This window comes from Acipenser ruthenus, chromosome 32 (genome assembly GCF_902713425.1).
Source record: "Acipenser ruthenus chromosome 32, fAciRut3.2 maternal haplotype, whole genome shotgun sequence".
Taxonomy (NCBI): domain Eukaryota; kingdom Metazoa; phylum Chordata; class Actinopteri; order Acipenseriformes; family Acipenseridae; genus Acipenser; species Acipenser ruthenus.
Genome location: NC_081220.1, coordinates 513,774 through 530,000, shown reverse-complemented (window position 1 = coordinate 530,000; position 16,227 = coordinate 513,774). Strand labels below are relative to the sequence as shown.

Below are 16,227 nucleotides of genomic sequence, written 5' to 3'. Positions count from 1 at the left end.
GGACAAAAAGTATTTAGCATAGGCCTGTAGAACAACATAGGCCTAATGTGCAATATGAATCTTAATAGTGCATGACGTCCACTTAAGTGGACATATGGTTTAACATAAACTGAAAAAAATAGTGACTATTAGAACAAAACATATACCATGTTATTAAACATGACTTTCTTTGAATATTTTTTGTACCTGCTCTGCTCTTTTTGTGTAAAAGGATTTTACAGAAATCCCTGAGGTGCTCGGTGCTGCTGAACTTTACTCTGTCATTGTACCGTCACTGTTATGTTTTTTGTAGTACCTACCAAGTTAAATAACACATGTTTGGACACAAAATATTTTTCAGTGACTTCAACAAGTAGTCTGTTTACAACAAAAATACAATCTGTGTTAGGAACGCTATTTTAGTCCGATTTAAAATGGAAATTAAAATGGTATTGAGTGCTGACAAGAGTTTGGTATCAGCTGTTGATTTCCTTAAAACAATCTTTTATAGTAAAATAAAGAAATGTATTCTTTTTAAAAATACGTAAAATTGAATAGTCAGAGAAGTGGGATTTGAACCCACGCCTCCATTCAGAGACCAGAACACAAAATTCTTTGGAAAGACAGAGTCCTTGAATCTGGCGCCTTAGACCACTCGGCCATCCTGACAAGCTACGTTTGTTATTGTAGAAAACCGCATTATTTATTTCAGCACACACTAGGGTTCTCGTATCAAGGCCCGATTGGGTTTACGCACATACCAACTGATGCTCCATGAATGATGTTAAGACAATTGTAAAAAAGAACGGATTGAAGCCAACCGAAAAAAGTAAGATTATTTATTTCAATATTGTTATAGCTATAAACGATGCATGCATTTTACAATAGCAATTGCTATTTGACAATGACCAATAAGTTATTTTGTTGCAATACTGTATACAATGTGAACATAATCAGACTTTGCTCCGTTGTCTCGAAGAAACATCTTCAATTTGTATTTAAAAAGTACGCCCAACGTGGGGCTCGAACCCACGACCCTGAGATTAAGAGTCTCATGCTCTACCGACTGAGCTAGCCGGGCTGACTGGTGCATGGTACTTTCACTGTAACCAACTGAGCTATTAATTTGTCATCTTATTTGAGAATATACTGAATGACAGAACCAAAGATTCCAAATATAATCCACTGAACTGTAGCTTCATTATCATAATGAAAACAGATTACACATGACCACAGTTCTGTATCAAAATTAAGTCGTAAGTATATGGTTTCCATTGTAGCTATTTACACACACTGCTCTGTTGTCTCCCCGGGTGTTATCTAACAAAAAAAGACACATGCTGTGCTGCCATAATTGATTACATAGACTTTCCTGCCCCGTCTTGCTTTCTTCTTAGATGTGATCTCAGGTTCTGCTGTGTTCTGCTCCCTCGATCACATTCTGCAGCATCTCGCCTTGCTAATCACTGCCGTATGCTTTGGCGGCTTAATAGGTTGGTCTCTGTGGCGCAATCGGTTAGCGCGTTCGGCTGTTAACCGAAAGGTTGGTGGTTCAAGCCCACCCAGGGACGATGCTTTTTGCATTTCTTAATCACATTAGAAAATGGCACTCTGATACGCTGTTATTTCATCCAATTACGCTGAAGAATAAATGTGCTCTCTTTTTTTAGTTCAAAATAATACAAAACAAATTTCGTCTTGTTGTTTGCCGAAACCCGGGATCGAACCAGGGACCTTTAGATCTTCAGTCTAACGCTCTCCCAACTGAGCTATTTCGGCTTGACAAGACTGATGTTTCGAGATAGCATTCTTTTTGGCAATCCAGTAAACCTGTAATGAGAAACGTTCAACAGCTCGGCAACACCATAATAGAATCCGATGCCTTTACAAATGTGTTTCGAAACTGTTAAGTTTTCTCCCAAATGTGGTTCTCAACAAATGTTTTTTTTTTAAATTATTATTCCTTCCAGAGTAAGTCCAAAAGGCAAACACTGGAACTGGCTGCCTGAAAGTGCAGCGCTTGAACTGCCTCAACAAACGCTTAGCTCTAAAACGTGTACATTGAAAGTCTATTAACATCTTTAACACAATCATCTGTATTCCAATCCACAGGGTGATCAATAAAGTGACTGCTGGCTTTGTTTAAATATTAACAAGATGTTTTCAGGATTCACGCGTATTCTGAGCAAGCACGATAGAATATGGTAGTGAAAGGACAAGCAAATAACAGGTTTATTGGCTCTGGTCTTGTATCATCACCCTGACTACTGTCCGTAAGAAAGTGGCATTAATAAAAACGTCATTATGCAAAGTTCCCAATGCGCAAATACGCAGCATATTTAAACTTCTTCACAATCTTAAACCTTCCCAAATGAATTTAAAATACTTACTGACAGGTACGGCCCTTTCCCAATGTAACACTCTGCTTTGTTTGAACACCAACGATGGGTGGGACATTATGTAGTAAACCACAATACTATTGTTCCCACTGTTCACGAGATGAGGCGTTGCCGTGGTAACCATGGTCTGTGAGGCGCCGGTGTGAAAGAGTTGCAGTGCAGCGGTGACGTCAGAACAGTCTTTCTGATGAAAACGCAGAGCAAGCTGAGAATGACGCTGCGCTTTGAACGGCGCTGTAGCTGCGCTGGAGACTGGATGGAGCAGAAAAGACTAACGTTGGAGCTCCTGCAGAAAAATACAAAAGCTGAATGATGAAAAGAATAGAAACAAACACAGACGAAGGGCGGAAGCAGTGCTGGGTATATAAATAGAAAAGAAGGAGAGATTGACATGCAAGCTACCTAACAGGATTGCCCATACCGCTCTGGTCACGCCCTTTTTACCTGACCAAACACAGCAGCGCAAGATAATGGCAGAGAGACTGGAACTTGATTGAAACTGAACTGCCCCCCCAGGAAGCAATTTGTTTGTCGCTATATAATCAATATGTTGTGTGGGCTAAATTGTATAAATAAATGTCCGGATTTCAAATTCAAACACGCTAAAAAATGATATAGAGTGCAATAGATATAAAGACGGTTTTGACCTCGACGTGATTTGAACTCGCAACCTTCTGATCTGGAGTCAGACGCGCTACCGTTGCGCCACGAAGTCCTGACGTACTGTTTGCTTGTGATGCAATGTTAGAGTGCACAGCGTGACATGAACGCATGCGATAATGTGTTAATTTACCAACAGAAACATAAATAAAAGTGTATGTATTTATTTGTGAATAAACTATCTTGCTTATACGATGGGACCAGAGACCTTACATCGGCAATCTAATGATAGGCCAACCCCTGAGAGACTTTGTCTTGACCAGGGACTAATATAATCTAAAAACAAACTGCGATGGGAATGTGAATAGAGTCAAATACATTTGTACCATTCTGTAAATTATATTTATGGGTATATATATATATATGAATGCGTGTGAATGTCTGACTGGAGAGCGATTACGAGAGACAGAGTACCAGCTGAGAGACTGCTTGTCGGTGAGTCTGCGGTGTAAAAGAGAGAGAGACAGCTATTTGTTATTTTGGCGTGAACCCCGGCCCAAACAGGGTTTCGTTGTGTTATTAAAGAAATTAAAAAAATAAAAGTACGTGGAACCTCATCTGGTCTCTCCCGAGTCTGTCTCATCCCCATAGCACAGAACGCTACAATATGTATATAGGTGTAACAGATTTTATTCTTCAAATTGTAAATATTTATTACAATTCAAATACTTGTTACTATTGCAATAGATTTTTTGTTTAAAAAAGTTTTTGGCTTAACTTTGAAATATGCAATAAATAAAAGTAAGTTGTTTAATTTGTGTCTTTTTGTATTGTAAAAATAAGAAAGCATTTTACGTGTTTAGATCTTAAACACCTGTAGATTTGTAAACGTGTTCAGGTGTTTAAAAAGTGTTAGAGCGAATAAACATGTTCACGTGTTTATTACTTAAACACCTTAACGCGTTTATATTCTAAACATGTTTATAAAGTAAACGCCTTGACGCGTTTAAAAAGTGTTACAGATAAGTGTTTATGAATGTTCCAAACTTACACATGGTTTTAGAGTGTAGCTACTGTTGCACGTAAATGAGTTTGATAATCTACTTCCCATATGGTCTAGCGGTTAGGATTCCTGGTTTTCACCCAGGCGGCCCGGGTTCGACTCCCGGTATGGTAACGTCTTTGTTTTTGTCATTTTGTTACAGAACTGTGGTCATGTGTAATGTGTTTTCATTATGATAATAAAGCTACAGTTATAAAATAAAAAAGTATTTAAAAAAACCTACAGTTACGTGAGATATATATATATATATATATATATATATATATATATATATATATATATATATATATATATATATATAAATACCCATAAATATAATTTACAGAATGGTACAAATGTATTTGACTCTATTCACATTCCCATCGCAGTTTGTTTTTAGATTATATTAGTCCCTGGTCAAGACAAAGTCTCTCTGGGGTTGGCCGATCATTAGACTGTGGATGTAAGGTCTCCAGTCCCATCGTAGAAGCAAGATAGTTTATTCACAAATAAATACATACACTTTTATTTATGTTTCTGTTGGTAAATTAACACATTATCGCATGCGTTCATGTCACGCTGTGCACTCTAACATTGCATCACAAGCAAACAGTACGTCAGGACTTCGTGGCCCAACGGTAGCGCGTCTGACTCCAGATCAGAAGGTTGCGAGTTCAAATCACGTCGAGGTCAAAACCGTCTTATATCTATTCCACTCTATATCATTTTTTAGCGTGTTTGAATTTGAAATCCGGACATTTATTTATACAATTTAGCCCACACAACATATTGATTATATAGCGACAAACAAATTACTTCCTGGGGGGGCAGTTCAGTTTCAATCAAGTTCCAGTCTCTCTGCCATTATCTTGCGCTGCTGTGTTTGGTCAGGTAAAAAGGGCGTGACCAGAGCGGTATGGGCAATCCCGTTAGGTAGCTTGCATGTCAATCTCTCCTTCTTTTCTATTTATATACCCAGCACTGCTTCCGCCCTTCATCTGTGTTTGTTTCTATTCTTTTCATCATTCAGCTTTTGTATTTTTCTGCAGGAGCTCCATCGTTAGTCTTTTCTGCTCCATCCAGTCTCCAGCGCAGCTACAGCGCCGTTCAAAGCGCAGCGTCATTCTCAGCTTGCCCTGCGTTTTCATCAGAAAGACTGTTCCGACGTCACCGCTGCACTGCAACTCTTTCACACCGGCGCCTCACAGACCATGGTTACCACGGCAACGCATCATGTCGTGAACAGTGGGAACAATAGTATTGTGGTTTACTACATAATGTCCCACCCATCGTTGGTGTTCAAACAAAGCAGAGTGTTACATTGGGAAAGGGCCGTACCTGTCAGTAAGTATTTTAAATTCATTTGGGAAGGTTTAAGATTGTGAAGAAGTTTAAATATGCTGCGTATTTGCGCATTGGGAACTTTGCATAATGACGTTTTTATTAATGCCACTTTCTTACGGACAGTAGTCAGGGTGATGATACAAGACCAGAGCCAATAAACCTGTTATTTGCTTGTCCTTTCACTACCATATTCTATCGTGCTTGTTCAGAATACGCGTTAATCCTGAAAACATCTTGTTAATATATAAACAAAGCCAGCAGTCACTTTATTGATCACCCTGTGGATTGGAATACAGATGATTGTGTTAAAGATGTTAATAGACTTTCAATGTACACGTTTTAGAGCTCAGCGTTTGTTGAGGCAGTTCAAGCGCTGCACTTTCAGGCAGCCAGTTCCAGTGTTTGCCTTTTGGACTTACTCTGGAAGGAATACAAAAAAAAAAAAAACAACATTTGTTGAGAACCGCATTTGGGAGAAAACTTAACAGTTTCGAAACACATTTGTAAAGGCATCGGATTCTATTATGGTGTTGCCGAGCTGTTGAACGTTTCTCATTACAGGTTTACTGGATTGCCAAAAAGAATGCTACCTCGAAACACTTGCCTTGTCAAACCGAAATAGCTCAGTTGGGAGAGCGTTAGACTGAAGATCTAAAGGTCCCTGGTTCGATCCCGGGTTTCGGCAAACAACAAGACGATATTTGTTTTGTATTATTTTGAACTACAAAAAAAGAGCACATTTATCCTTCAGCGTAATTGGATGAAATAACAGCGTATCAGAGTGCCATTTTCTAATGTGATTAAGAAATGCAAAAAGCATCGTCCCTGGGTGGGCTTGAACCACCAACCTTTCGGTTAACAGCCGAACGCGCTAACCGATTGCGCCACAGAGACCAACCTGTTAAGCCGCCAAAGCATACGGGAGTGATTAGCAAGGCGAGATGCTGCAGAACGTGATCGAGGGAGCAGAACACAGCAGAACCTGAGATCACATCTAAGATGAAAGCAAGACGGGGCAGGAAAGTCTATGTAATCCTTTATGGCAGCACAGCATGTGTCGTTTTGTTAGATAACACCCGGGGAGACAACAGAGCAGTGTGTGTAAATAGCTACAATGGAAACCATATACTTACGACTTAATTTTGATACAGAACTGTGGTCATGTGTAATCTGTTTTCATTATGATAATAAAGCTAGAGTTCAGTGGATTATATTTGGAATCTTTGGTTCTGTCATTCAGTATATTCTCAAATAAGATGACAAATTAATAGCTCAGTTGGTTACAGTGAAAGTACCATGCACCAGTCAGCCCGGCTAGCTCAGTCGGTAGAGCATGAGACTCTTAATCTCAGGATCGTGGGTTCGAGCCCCACGTTGGGCGTCCTTTTTAAATACAAATTGAAGATGTTTCTTCGAGACAACGGAGCAATGTCTGATTCTGTTCACATTGTATACAGTATTGCAACAAAATTACTTATTGGTCATTGTCAAATAGCAATTGCTATTGTAAAATGTATGCATCGTTTACAGCTATAACGATATTGAAATAAATAATCTAACTTTTTGGGTTGACTTCAATCCGATTCTTTTTTTTACAATTGCCTTAACATCATTCATGGAGCAACAGTTGGTATGTGCGTAAACCCAATCGGGCCTTGATACGAGAAGCCTAGTGTGTGCTGAAATAAATAATGCGGTTTTCTACATTAACAAATGCAGCTTATCAGAATGCCGAGTGGTCTAAGGCGCCAGATTCAAGGACTCTGTCTTTCCAAAGAATTTTGTGTTCTGGTCTCTGAATGGAGGCGCGGGTTCAAATCCCACTTTTGACAGTTCAATTTTACGTATTTTTAAATAGAATACATTTCTTTATTTTACTAGAAAAGATTGTTTTAAGGAAATCAACAGATGATACCAAACTGTTGTCAGCACTCAATACCATTTTAATTTCCATTTTTAATCCGAATAAAATAGTGTTCCTAACACAAATTGCATTTTTGTTGTAAACAGACTACTTGTTAACCTCACTGAAAATATTTTGTGTCCAAACATGTTATTTAACTTGATTGTTTTAATATTCCAAATAACATATTACTTTAAAAACATCGTCTAACACTGGATCGTGGTCTCAGACTGGGATGCGAACCATTGAGAACAGTATAAACAATCTATTACTAGACACAGCTTACAGGAGAAATGCCCTCGTTTAACATGCTAGGATGATAGACTTCGGCATTCTCCAACTGCTGTCTACATTTTCTAACACGTTATGAGGAAGAAAAATATTTTGTGTCCAAACATGTGTTATTTAGTTTGATTGTTTTAATATTCCACATAACATATTACTTTGAAAAACATAATATATTTTTTAATACAGTCCTATTTGATTATTTAAAATATGGTTATATTCAAATGCCAGCAATGGTGTGTTAATTTAACGAAGCGCCTAACGCCGCTCGGAACGTTCGCATTTTTAAATCCTAACGGTCTCTGCTCAGCTGAGTGGAATGTTCACGAGCCGGTTGCCTAGCAGCGTCTCCCCCTCCTTCTCTGCCCCGCCCTCTCGCCCTCTCTCGTTGCTCCAGCTAGGAGTTCAAATTTAGCTTCGTTATATTAGCACAATTCTTTACTAACTTTTACAAATTAGCTTATTAGGGGCTTCGTGTTTTTAAGATGGTTCAGGTGCAGTCCGGGCAGACTGACTGGAGCATCATTACAGTATACCGCACTGCACTCAGCTTTGTGTGGCGGCTGATACACAAAATAATGAACGACTGTTCATTATTTTGTGGCATACAAACATTTTCAAGATCGCAGTGGTGGTAATGTCACGGGTGTCGAATGTGTTGATTATTATTTTATTCAGTATTATCACTTATGATTTTTGAATTTTAATTGGATTGGTTTTCCTTTTTTGCATAGTTTGTTTATTTGAATTATTGTTTTATTTATGAGCGTTAGATGCATTTTAATGTGTATTTGTTCACTTAACCATACGTCATCCACTCTCTGGTCCAGACCTCCTCTTAGGGCTCCTGTCCAGACGCCTGTTTGGACAGCCCTCTCCATAGGGTGCTGCGCTTCAGCTGAAGGCCTCAGTAGAGATCCTGATATCCTGACATAAACCACGAACGCAAAGGTTCTTGTCAGTACCTCTTTTCAAATGTCTTCAATCACCAAGTTCCGCAGTCCTCCCAGAGTGAGTCCACGAAAAAAAATAACAAAACGAAACCGACACTGTCCGTGCACAAAAAAAAAAAACCCCAACCACTCGCTGTCTAATCTCGTCCTCTTTATTTTCGTTTACTTCCCTCGGCTTCTCTCTCTTTCCTATTCCGGTATCTCCTCGTTCCATGCTCCCAGTCTCTTAGTTCCTCACCCTTTTAATACCTCAAAGCCCTTTTAATTCCAGGTGTGTACAGGTACCTGCAATTGTTTGGGGCAGGACCTGAGGTCCGTGTGCACCGTGCTTGTGATAAACAAAACAAAAAGATACTTTAATTACGAACTCCGTTTCACCCGTGCACCAAACAAAATAGACAAATAACAATCAACACAGCAAAAAACACAGTGCAAACATTAGATGAGAAAAGCCCCTTTGTGCCAGTGCGCATTCAGAGGAGACGCGCTGAGAGAATCAGTCTTCTGTGTCACTCAGTACTGCCAGCTTTTCCCTATTGGTGATATATTGGTCAGCATAGCTGCTTTCCAAGTAATTGACCAGAGACGATACCCAGCCAGTACAACTGTGTTTATGCCCACGTTTCAAATAATGAAATTTATAAAAGCAAATCGCATTGTTTTATGTTTTCTTTACTTTTAAAGCTGAGAATCAAACACACTTCCGACAACTTAATAGCCCTGCTGGCTACGAACACGTATTGAGTCGGCTGTTTCCCATGACCCTGGTGATACCGAGTGTTTTCCTAGTATCAGCGTCGGCATTACCATGTGTTTGGCATGCTTGCTGTACACTCTAGCATTGCATAATAAGCTGGAATTACACCAGGACTTCGTGGCGCAACGGTAGCGCGTCTGACTCCAGATCAGAAGGTTGCGTGTTCAAATCACGTCGAGGTCAAAGACCCCTTTGTTTTTATTCTGCACTATTTCATTTTTTAACGTGTTTGAATTTGACTGTTTACGGACATTTATTTATACAATTTAGCCTATACAACATATTGATTGTATAGCGATCAAACAGAGATTTATTGTATTGCGATTCATTTTTATGTTTCATTTGATACAGCACAATAAACTAAAGTGAATCTGAAATTACTGTTGAACAGTCTTCATTGACACAGTTGGGTAATAAAGTCATATTAACACTTCCTTGCATGAGATAGTGAAAATGTGCGTAACCTTTCAGTAAGTATTTTAAATTCATTTGGGAAGGTTTAAGATTGTGAAGAAGTTTAAATATGCTGCGTATTTGCGCATTGGGAACTTTGCATAATGACGTTTTTATTAATGCCACTTTCTTACGGACAGTAGTCAGGGTGATGATACAAGACCAGAGCCAATAAACCTGTTATTTGCTTGTCCTTTCACTACCATATTCTATTGTGCTTGTTCGGAATACGCGTGAATCCTGAAAACATCTCGTTAATATTTAAACAAAGCCAGCAGTCACTTTATTGATCACCCTGTGGATTGGAATACAGATGATTGTGTTAAAGATGTTAATAGACTTTCAATGTACACGTTTTAGAGCTCAGCGTTTGTTGAGGCAGTTCAAGCGCTGCACTTTCAGGCAGCCAGTTCCAGTGTTTGCCTTTTGGACTTACTCTGGAAGGAATACAAAAAAAATAACATTTGTTGAGAACCGCATTTGGGAGAAAACTTAACAGTTTCGAAACGCATTTGTAAAGGCATCGGATTCTATTATGGTTTTGCCGAGCTGTTGAACGTTTCTCATTACATGTTTACTTGATTGACAAAAAGAATGCTATCTCGAAACACTTGCCTTGTTAAGCCGAAATAGCTCAGTTGGGAGAGCGTTAGACTGAAGATCTAAAGGTCCCTGGTTCGATCCCGGGTTTCGGCAAACAACAAGACGATGTTTGTTTTGTATTATTTTGAACTACAAAAAAAGAGCACATTTATTCTTCAGCGTAATTGGATGAAATAACAGCGTATCAGAGTGCCATTTTCTAATGTGATTAAGAAATGCAAAAACCATTGTCCCTGGGTGGGCTTGAACCACCAACCTTCCGGTTAACAGTCGAACGCGCTAACCGATTGCGCCACAGAGACCAACCTGTTAAGCCGCCACAGCATACGGGAGTGATTAGCAAGGCGAGATGCTGCAGAACGTGATCGAGGGAGCAGAACACAGCAGAACCTGAGATCACATCTAAGATGAAAGCAAGATGGGGCAGGAAAGTCTATGTAATCAATTATGGCAGCACAGCATATGTCGTTTTGTTAGATAACACCCTGGGAGACAACAGAGCAGTGTGTGTAAATAGCTACAATGGAAACCATATACTTACGTCTTAATTTTGATACAGAACTGTGGTCATGTGTAATCTGTTTTCATTATGATAATAAAGCTACAGTTCAGTGGATTATATTTGGAATCTTTGGTTCTGTCATTCACTATTTTCTCAAATAAGATGACAAATTAATAGCTCAGTTGGTTACAGTGAAAGAAACGCGCACCTGTCAGCCCGGCTAGCTCAGTCGGTAGAGCATGAGACTCTTAATCTCAGGGTCGTGGGTTCGAGCCCCACGTTGGGCGTCCTTTTTAAATACAAATTGAAGATGTTTCTTCGAGACAACGGAGCAATGTTTGATTCTGTTCACATTGTATACAGTATTGCAACAAAATTACTTATTGGTCATTGTCAAATAGCAATTGCTACTGTAAAATGCATGCATCGTTTATAGCTATAACGATATTGAAATAAATAATCTAACTTTTTGGGTTGACTTCAATCCGATTCTTTTTTTTACAATTGTCTTAACATCATTCATGGAGCAACAGTTGGTATGTGCGTAATAAACCCAATCGGGCCTTGATACGAGAACCCTAGTGTGTGCTGAAATAAATAATGCGGTTTTCTACATTAACAAATGCAGCTTATCAGAATGCCGAGTGGTCTAAGGCGCCAGACGCAAGGACTCTGTCCTTCCAAAGAATTTTGTGTTCTGGTCTCTGAATGGAGGCGCGGGTTCAAATCCCACTTTTGACAGTTCAATTTTACATATTTTTAAAAAGAATACATTTCTTTATTTTACTATAAAAGATTGTTTTAAGGAAATAAACAGCTGATACCAAACTGTTGTCAGCACTCAATACCATTTTAATTTCCATTTTAAATCAGACTAAAATAGTGTTCCTAACACAAATTGCATTTTTGTTGTAAACAAAGTACCTGTTAACGTCACTGAAAGATATTTTGTGTCCAAACATGTTATTTAACTTGTTTTAATATTCTAAATAACATATTACTTGAAAAACATCGTCTACCACTGGATCGTGGTCTCAGACTGGGATGCGTACCATTGAGAACAGTATAAACAATCTATTACTAGACGCAGCTTACAGGAGAAATGCCCTCGTTTAACATGCTAGGATGATCGACTTCGGCATTCTCCAACTGCTGTTTACATTTTCTAACACGTTATGAGGAAGAAAAATATTTTGTGTCCAAACATGTGTTATTTAATTTGATTGTTTTAATATTCCACATAACATATTACTTTGAAAAACATAATATATATTTTTAATACACTCCTATTTGAGAATTTAAAATATGGTTATATTCAAATGCCAGCAACGGTGTGCTAATTTAACGAAGCGCCTAACGCCGCTCGGAACGTTCACATTTTTAAATCCTAACGGTCTCTGCTCAGCTGAGTGGAATGTTCACGAGCCGGTTGCCTAGCAGCGTCTCCCCCTCCTTCTCTGCCCCGCCCTCTCGCCCTCTCTCGTTGCTCCAGCTAGGAGTTCAAATTTAGCTGAGTTATATTAGCGCAATTCTTTACTAACTTACAAATTAGCTTATTAGGGGCTCAAAAGCACTCACTACGCGAGGACTTCATGGCACAACCGTAGCGCGTTGAACTCTAGCTCAAAAGGCTACGTGTTCAAATCATGTCGAGGTCAAAAGCGCTCGTTTAAAAAAAAAAAAATAATAATCATTTCTAAAATATCCTGACTCCCGAATTCCCGGATTTTATGTTTCCAATCCAGGGATTTCTGTATCAGAAAAAGATCTGGGAATCCGGGATTGGATTCCCTAATTATTATCCATAGATTTCCTTTGTTTACAGATGATGTAGCTGGCTGTTTTTCTTTTAACTATTCTCTTTTACTCTGTTGTTGATCTTATTTATGTGTGAGATATACATGCTGAAAGGCTTCAATCTTCTCTTTCATCCTTCCTCTCCTCCCTGAGCCTCTCCCAGGGAGTGAGTCAGAGGTAGCTGTCCGGTGCTGAACCTCCAGCAGACCAACGGAAAAGGAGCTGAAGCTCCGAGCTTCTCCCAGAGCCCAGGCTGGGTACGTCACTGATCTCCCCCTCACTCTGAACTCATTAAAGAGCCAGAGGGAGGAGGTGCTGGAGACAGTGCTGTGTATCAGCTGATACAGTGATTTTACTGAAGAATTACACAAGTGTTAAACACCACACAGCAGTCTAGGGGCTTCAAGGGGAGTCAGAAACAAATAGGACTTATTATTTCATTAATTCCTTAAGAAGTTATATTAAAATGCAACTCAAACAAACAAATCATGCAGTAGTTATCAACACTGACCACAAGAGGGAGCCTGTTGTCCATAATGTAGTAGCAGTGAATTATTCTCTCATTGATATAATCCCCAGCAGTTATTAAAGGCTTTACTGACATAATGATATAAACATTGCTGCATCTTATAATATCAAATAAACTCATTAAATACAAATAAAAAAACTTTTCCATTGATGTGTATTTCACTTGAGGGGCTTGAAGGATATATTAGGTGGCATAGTATGCCTTTAGTTTTTGAACGCAGATGAAAATGCCTTAAACATCACAGACTGCAGTTCCTAACATTGCCCACAACAGTGAGGAACTACCAGCATCAAACTGTAAGGACCTCATTTATCACACAGCGGTACTGTGTTAACACGCAGTGAGGCTCTGTACCGTGTGCTACTGTGTACACCTGCTGCATTCACCAAGCAGTGAAGAGCAGCCTAACCCGTGGTGAACAATGCGAAGGAAAAGCACCAGATGTGGGTCATTGCAATATAATTCATGATGTTAATGGATGGGAAATGTATGCACATTACATCAGAAATACCACGAGGGAGGGATCTGATATTCAAGACATTATTAACTGAAGGGTGCTAAAATGTTTGGGTCCTCGGCGCGTGTTCAAATACCGTGTTTGTAAAGCAGGCGGTCTGTACTGTCACAACATTCAGTAAATAGGGCAGCGCACTGGTGATGCTGTGAGCAGAGCAGGGACCATTCACAAATGAGCTAACTGCCAATCCATCCAATCTTATTTTAGAGATCGCCCTAAGGTTAAAGCTTAAGAACATTTATATCATTCTGGTCATTTACCAGCGTTTAGTGAATGAGGACCTGAGTGTCTTCTAGTGTCACTGAAGCCAGTGAGAACTTCACTGCAGTTCAATCATGACGGTGCTGCTGTTTAACAAGCAGTACTGCTGCATTACACTTTAATGAGTGCATTAAGGACTGTGCTAATCAGGTCCCAATGCTACTCTTAATAGCTGGGCTCTATTGTATAATCCCCCTGTCCTGGGAGTGTTAATGCCAGGGCAGTTACTAATCTTGCTCTGTCTGAACACACAGTGCAAGTATTGCTTTAAATACACACTCCACACTTGACTCCATTCCAGCTGTGTTGAGTGGAATAAGGGCTCGGCTGATTGGCTCTCCTCATATGCTCCTATTAAAGCTGTTCTTTGTCTAGTCCTGCTGTCCTGGGAGAGTTCATGCTAAATTGCTAATCTTGCTCTGTCAGAACACACAGCACCAAACCTGTGTTTACACCACTGCTTGGCTACAAGTGGCTGCTGTGCCAAGGAAGACAATTTGCATAGAAAAGACACTTTGCATTGGCAGCACATGCTTCAGTCTCTGGGAGTGTTTCTAGCCCTGTCTGAATTGAACCTGTCTGGTCAGGCTCTGAAATGGATGGAGTCTGACTTGTCAGATAGAAAACAAAGTGTTAAAATAAGCAATAGTGAATCAGCGTTTAGGAACTGTACTATGGGGGTCTGTCACAAAGACGGCCGGAGTGGGTGGCGTCAGACCAGAAAAGGAATACACAGAGACGGTGGTTGTGATGATGAGCCGAGTGCAATGGCTGCACTCAGCGTTTATTAACAAATAAAAAGGTTTAACAGTACAAAACAGGACACGGCACTACACGCCAAAATAAAAAGACAAACAAAACGGACTAACATTAAACAAACGGTGCACGGAGAGACAAACAAACACGGTGAGTACAAACACTTCTAGATATTATTTTTACTACTTTTACGTTCTCCTTCTCTCTCACCCGTTCTCCACTCTCGAACACCCAACCCTGACTGACTAAAAATGTGCCTATTTATACTGTTGTGCTGGGATTCAATTACTAATTAATTATTCACTTGAATCCCAGCACGTGAATTAATTCTGTGCAACCCCGTGCTCACATATTACATTTAACCAGCACGTGAAGTGATTTGTGCTCTCCTCGTGCCTAAATACAAATCTACACTTTAAATACACGTGAAACACAGACCCGTTTATATCCCGTGTACCAATCTATACACCAACATTTACACACGCAACATACAACACATAACACAAATGCACACAGGGGCGGGGCGCTTTGCCACAGGGTCCCACAGGGATCTATATTAGGGCCTTTATTATTTAGTCTCTACATTAATGATCTACCTTTGGATTGTCTAGAAGATCAACCACAAGAGGAGACTGTAGTGTCTTGACGTCGCACTACGTTTGCACAAACAGCTTGCTCAATTAAGGGTGCCATGTTCTGGAATACGCTACCAGACTTTATGAAAAGTATATCAGACTACAAGAGTTTTTTTTAGCAGAATTGAAAAACTGGTTGAAACAGGACCAGCTTTGTGACCATGTCTAGTCCCCCTCCATTTGTTGACATTAAATAATAATAATTTAATGTTTGAGAGCTGCCCTTCATGGCAACAGAATCCACAACAACAATGACTTTTATCAGCATCTTCATCTGGGCACTTGTCATCTGCACTCAGGGTAAGAATCATTGAGAAAAACACTTTCATCAATTTGTGGGGCTATTCTTAATATATAAGTGTAAAACAGGGGCAAACTAACGGAAAATAAATGAAACTTCAATAGAAAAGGCTTTCATTTAAATGGGTTTTCATTATTTAATTCACTGATGTACTATATTTTCACAGACTCCCCACTAATTCAGACTCATTCCAAATGAAAGAAAGCTGGTTTGTTCCAATCTTTCTCAAAACAACATGTCAATACAAGAGCCATGTGTTTCTCAGTGAGCTGGGATCGCCATGGAAATGGAGTGTGATCAGACACTGTGTGCGCCCTTTCACAAACATCAAACAAAATCAATCAATAAAGAAATCAATACAGGAGTGTGACAGAAATATAATGAGTTCTGGTTGTAAATCTCCCTCTCGACCTGTGAGGGTACAAAGTAGCGAAAGGGAAAGAATTTGGACAAGTTTGTCCTGACAGTTCATTCCCTGGGTCGGGAAGTCAATCAGCCTGGAAAAAGACGAGACTCCAGTGCGAGAATGTATTGACCTGGAAGGTAAACGAGGTAGCAGCTGCAGGCAATAGAATCAGCTGCAATCGTTTACCAAGGGGTCATGCATAACC

General features: G+C 39.6%; 12 non-coding genes across 12 annotated transcripts; 7 read left to right on the top strand and 5 right to left on the bottom strand.

The window, feature by feature from the left end:
* Positions 1-535: 535 nt before the first annotated feature.
* Positions 536-648, bottom strand: trnal-caa (transfer RNA leucine (anticodon CAA)). Its single transcript has 2 exons — positions 611-648; positions 536-583 (listed from the first exon to the last, which is right to left on the bottom strand). It is a non-coding gene; the product is annotated as a tRNA-Leu (tRNA).
* A 339-nt stretch (positions 649-987) lies between these two features.
* trnak-cuu (transfer RNA lysine (anticodon CUU)) lies at positions 988-1,060 on the bottom strand. The gene has a single exon. It is a non-coding gene; the product is annotated as a tRNA-Lys (tRNA).
* Positions 1,061-1,476: 416 nt separating this feature from the next.
* trnan-guu (transfer RNA asparagine (anticodon GUU)) lies at positions 1,477-1,550 on the top strand. The gene has a single exon. It is a non-coding gene; the product is annotated as a tRNA-Asn (tRNA).
* Positions 1,551-1,685: 135 nt separating this feature from the next.
* On the bottom strand, positions 1,686-1,758 carry trnaf-gaa (transfer RNA phenylalanine (anticodon GAA)). The gene has a single exon. It is a non-coding gene; the product is annotated as a tRNA-Phe (tRNA).
* Positions 1,759-3,021: 1,263 nt separating this feature from the next.
* trnaw-cca (transfer RNA tryptophan (anticodon CCA)) lies at positions 3,022-3,093 on the bottom strand. The gene has a single exon. It is a non-coding gene; the product is annotated as a tRNA-Trp (tRNA).
* Positions 3,094-4,083: 990 nt separating this feature from the next.
* Positions 4,084-4,155, top strand: trnae-uuc (transfer RNA glutamic acid (anticodon UUC)). The gene has a single exon. It is a non-coding gene; the product is annotated as a tRNA-Glu (tRNA).
* Positions 4,156-5,976: 1,821 nt separating this feature from the next.
* On the top strand, positions 5,977-6,049 carry trnaf-gaa (transfer RNA phenylalanine (anticodon GAA)). Its single transcript has one exon. It is a non-coding gene; the product is annotated as a tRNA-Phe (tRNA).
* A 135-nt stretch (positions 6,050-6,184) lies between these two features.
* trnan-guu (transfer RNA asparagine (anticodon GUU)) lies at positions 6,185-6,258 on the bottom strand. The gene has a single exon. It is a non-coding gene; the product is annotated as a tRNA-Asn (tRNA).
* Positions 6,259-6,672: 414 nt separating this feature from the next.
* trnak-cuu (transfer RNA lysine (anticodon CUU)) lies at positions 6,673-6,745 on the top strand. The gene has a single exon. It is a non-coding gene; the product is annotated as a tRNA-Lys (tRNA).
* A 2,628-nt stretch (positions 6,746-9,373) lies between these two features.
* Positions 9,374-9,445, top strand: trnaw-cca (transfer RNA tryptophan (anticodon CCA)). Its single transcript has one exon. It is a non-coding gene; the product is annotated as a tRNA-Trp (tRNA).
* An 893-nt stretch (positions 9,446-10,338) lies between these two features.
* On the top strand, positions 10,339-10,411 carry trnaf-gaa (transfer RNA phenylalanine (anticodon GAA)). The gene has a single exon. It is a non-coding gene; the product is annotated as a tRNA-Phe (tRNA).
* A 623-nt stretch (positions 10,412-11,034) lies between these two features.
* On the top strand, positions 11,035-11,107 carry trnak-cuu (transfer RNA lysine (anticodon CUU)). The gene has a single exon. It is a non-coding gene; the product is annotated as a tRNA-Lys (tRNA).
* Positions 11,108-16,227: the final 5,120 nt, after the last annotated feature.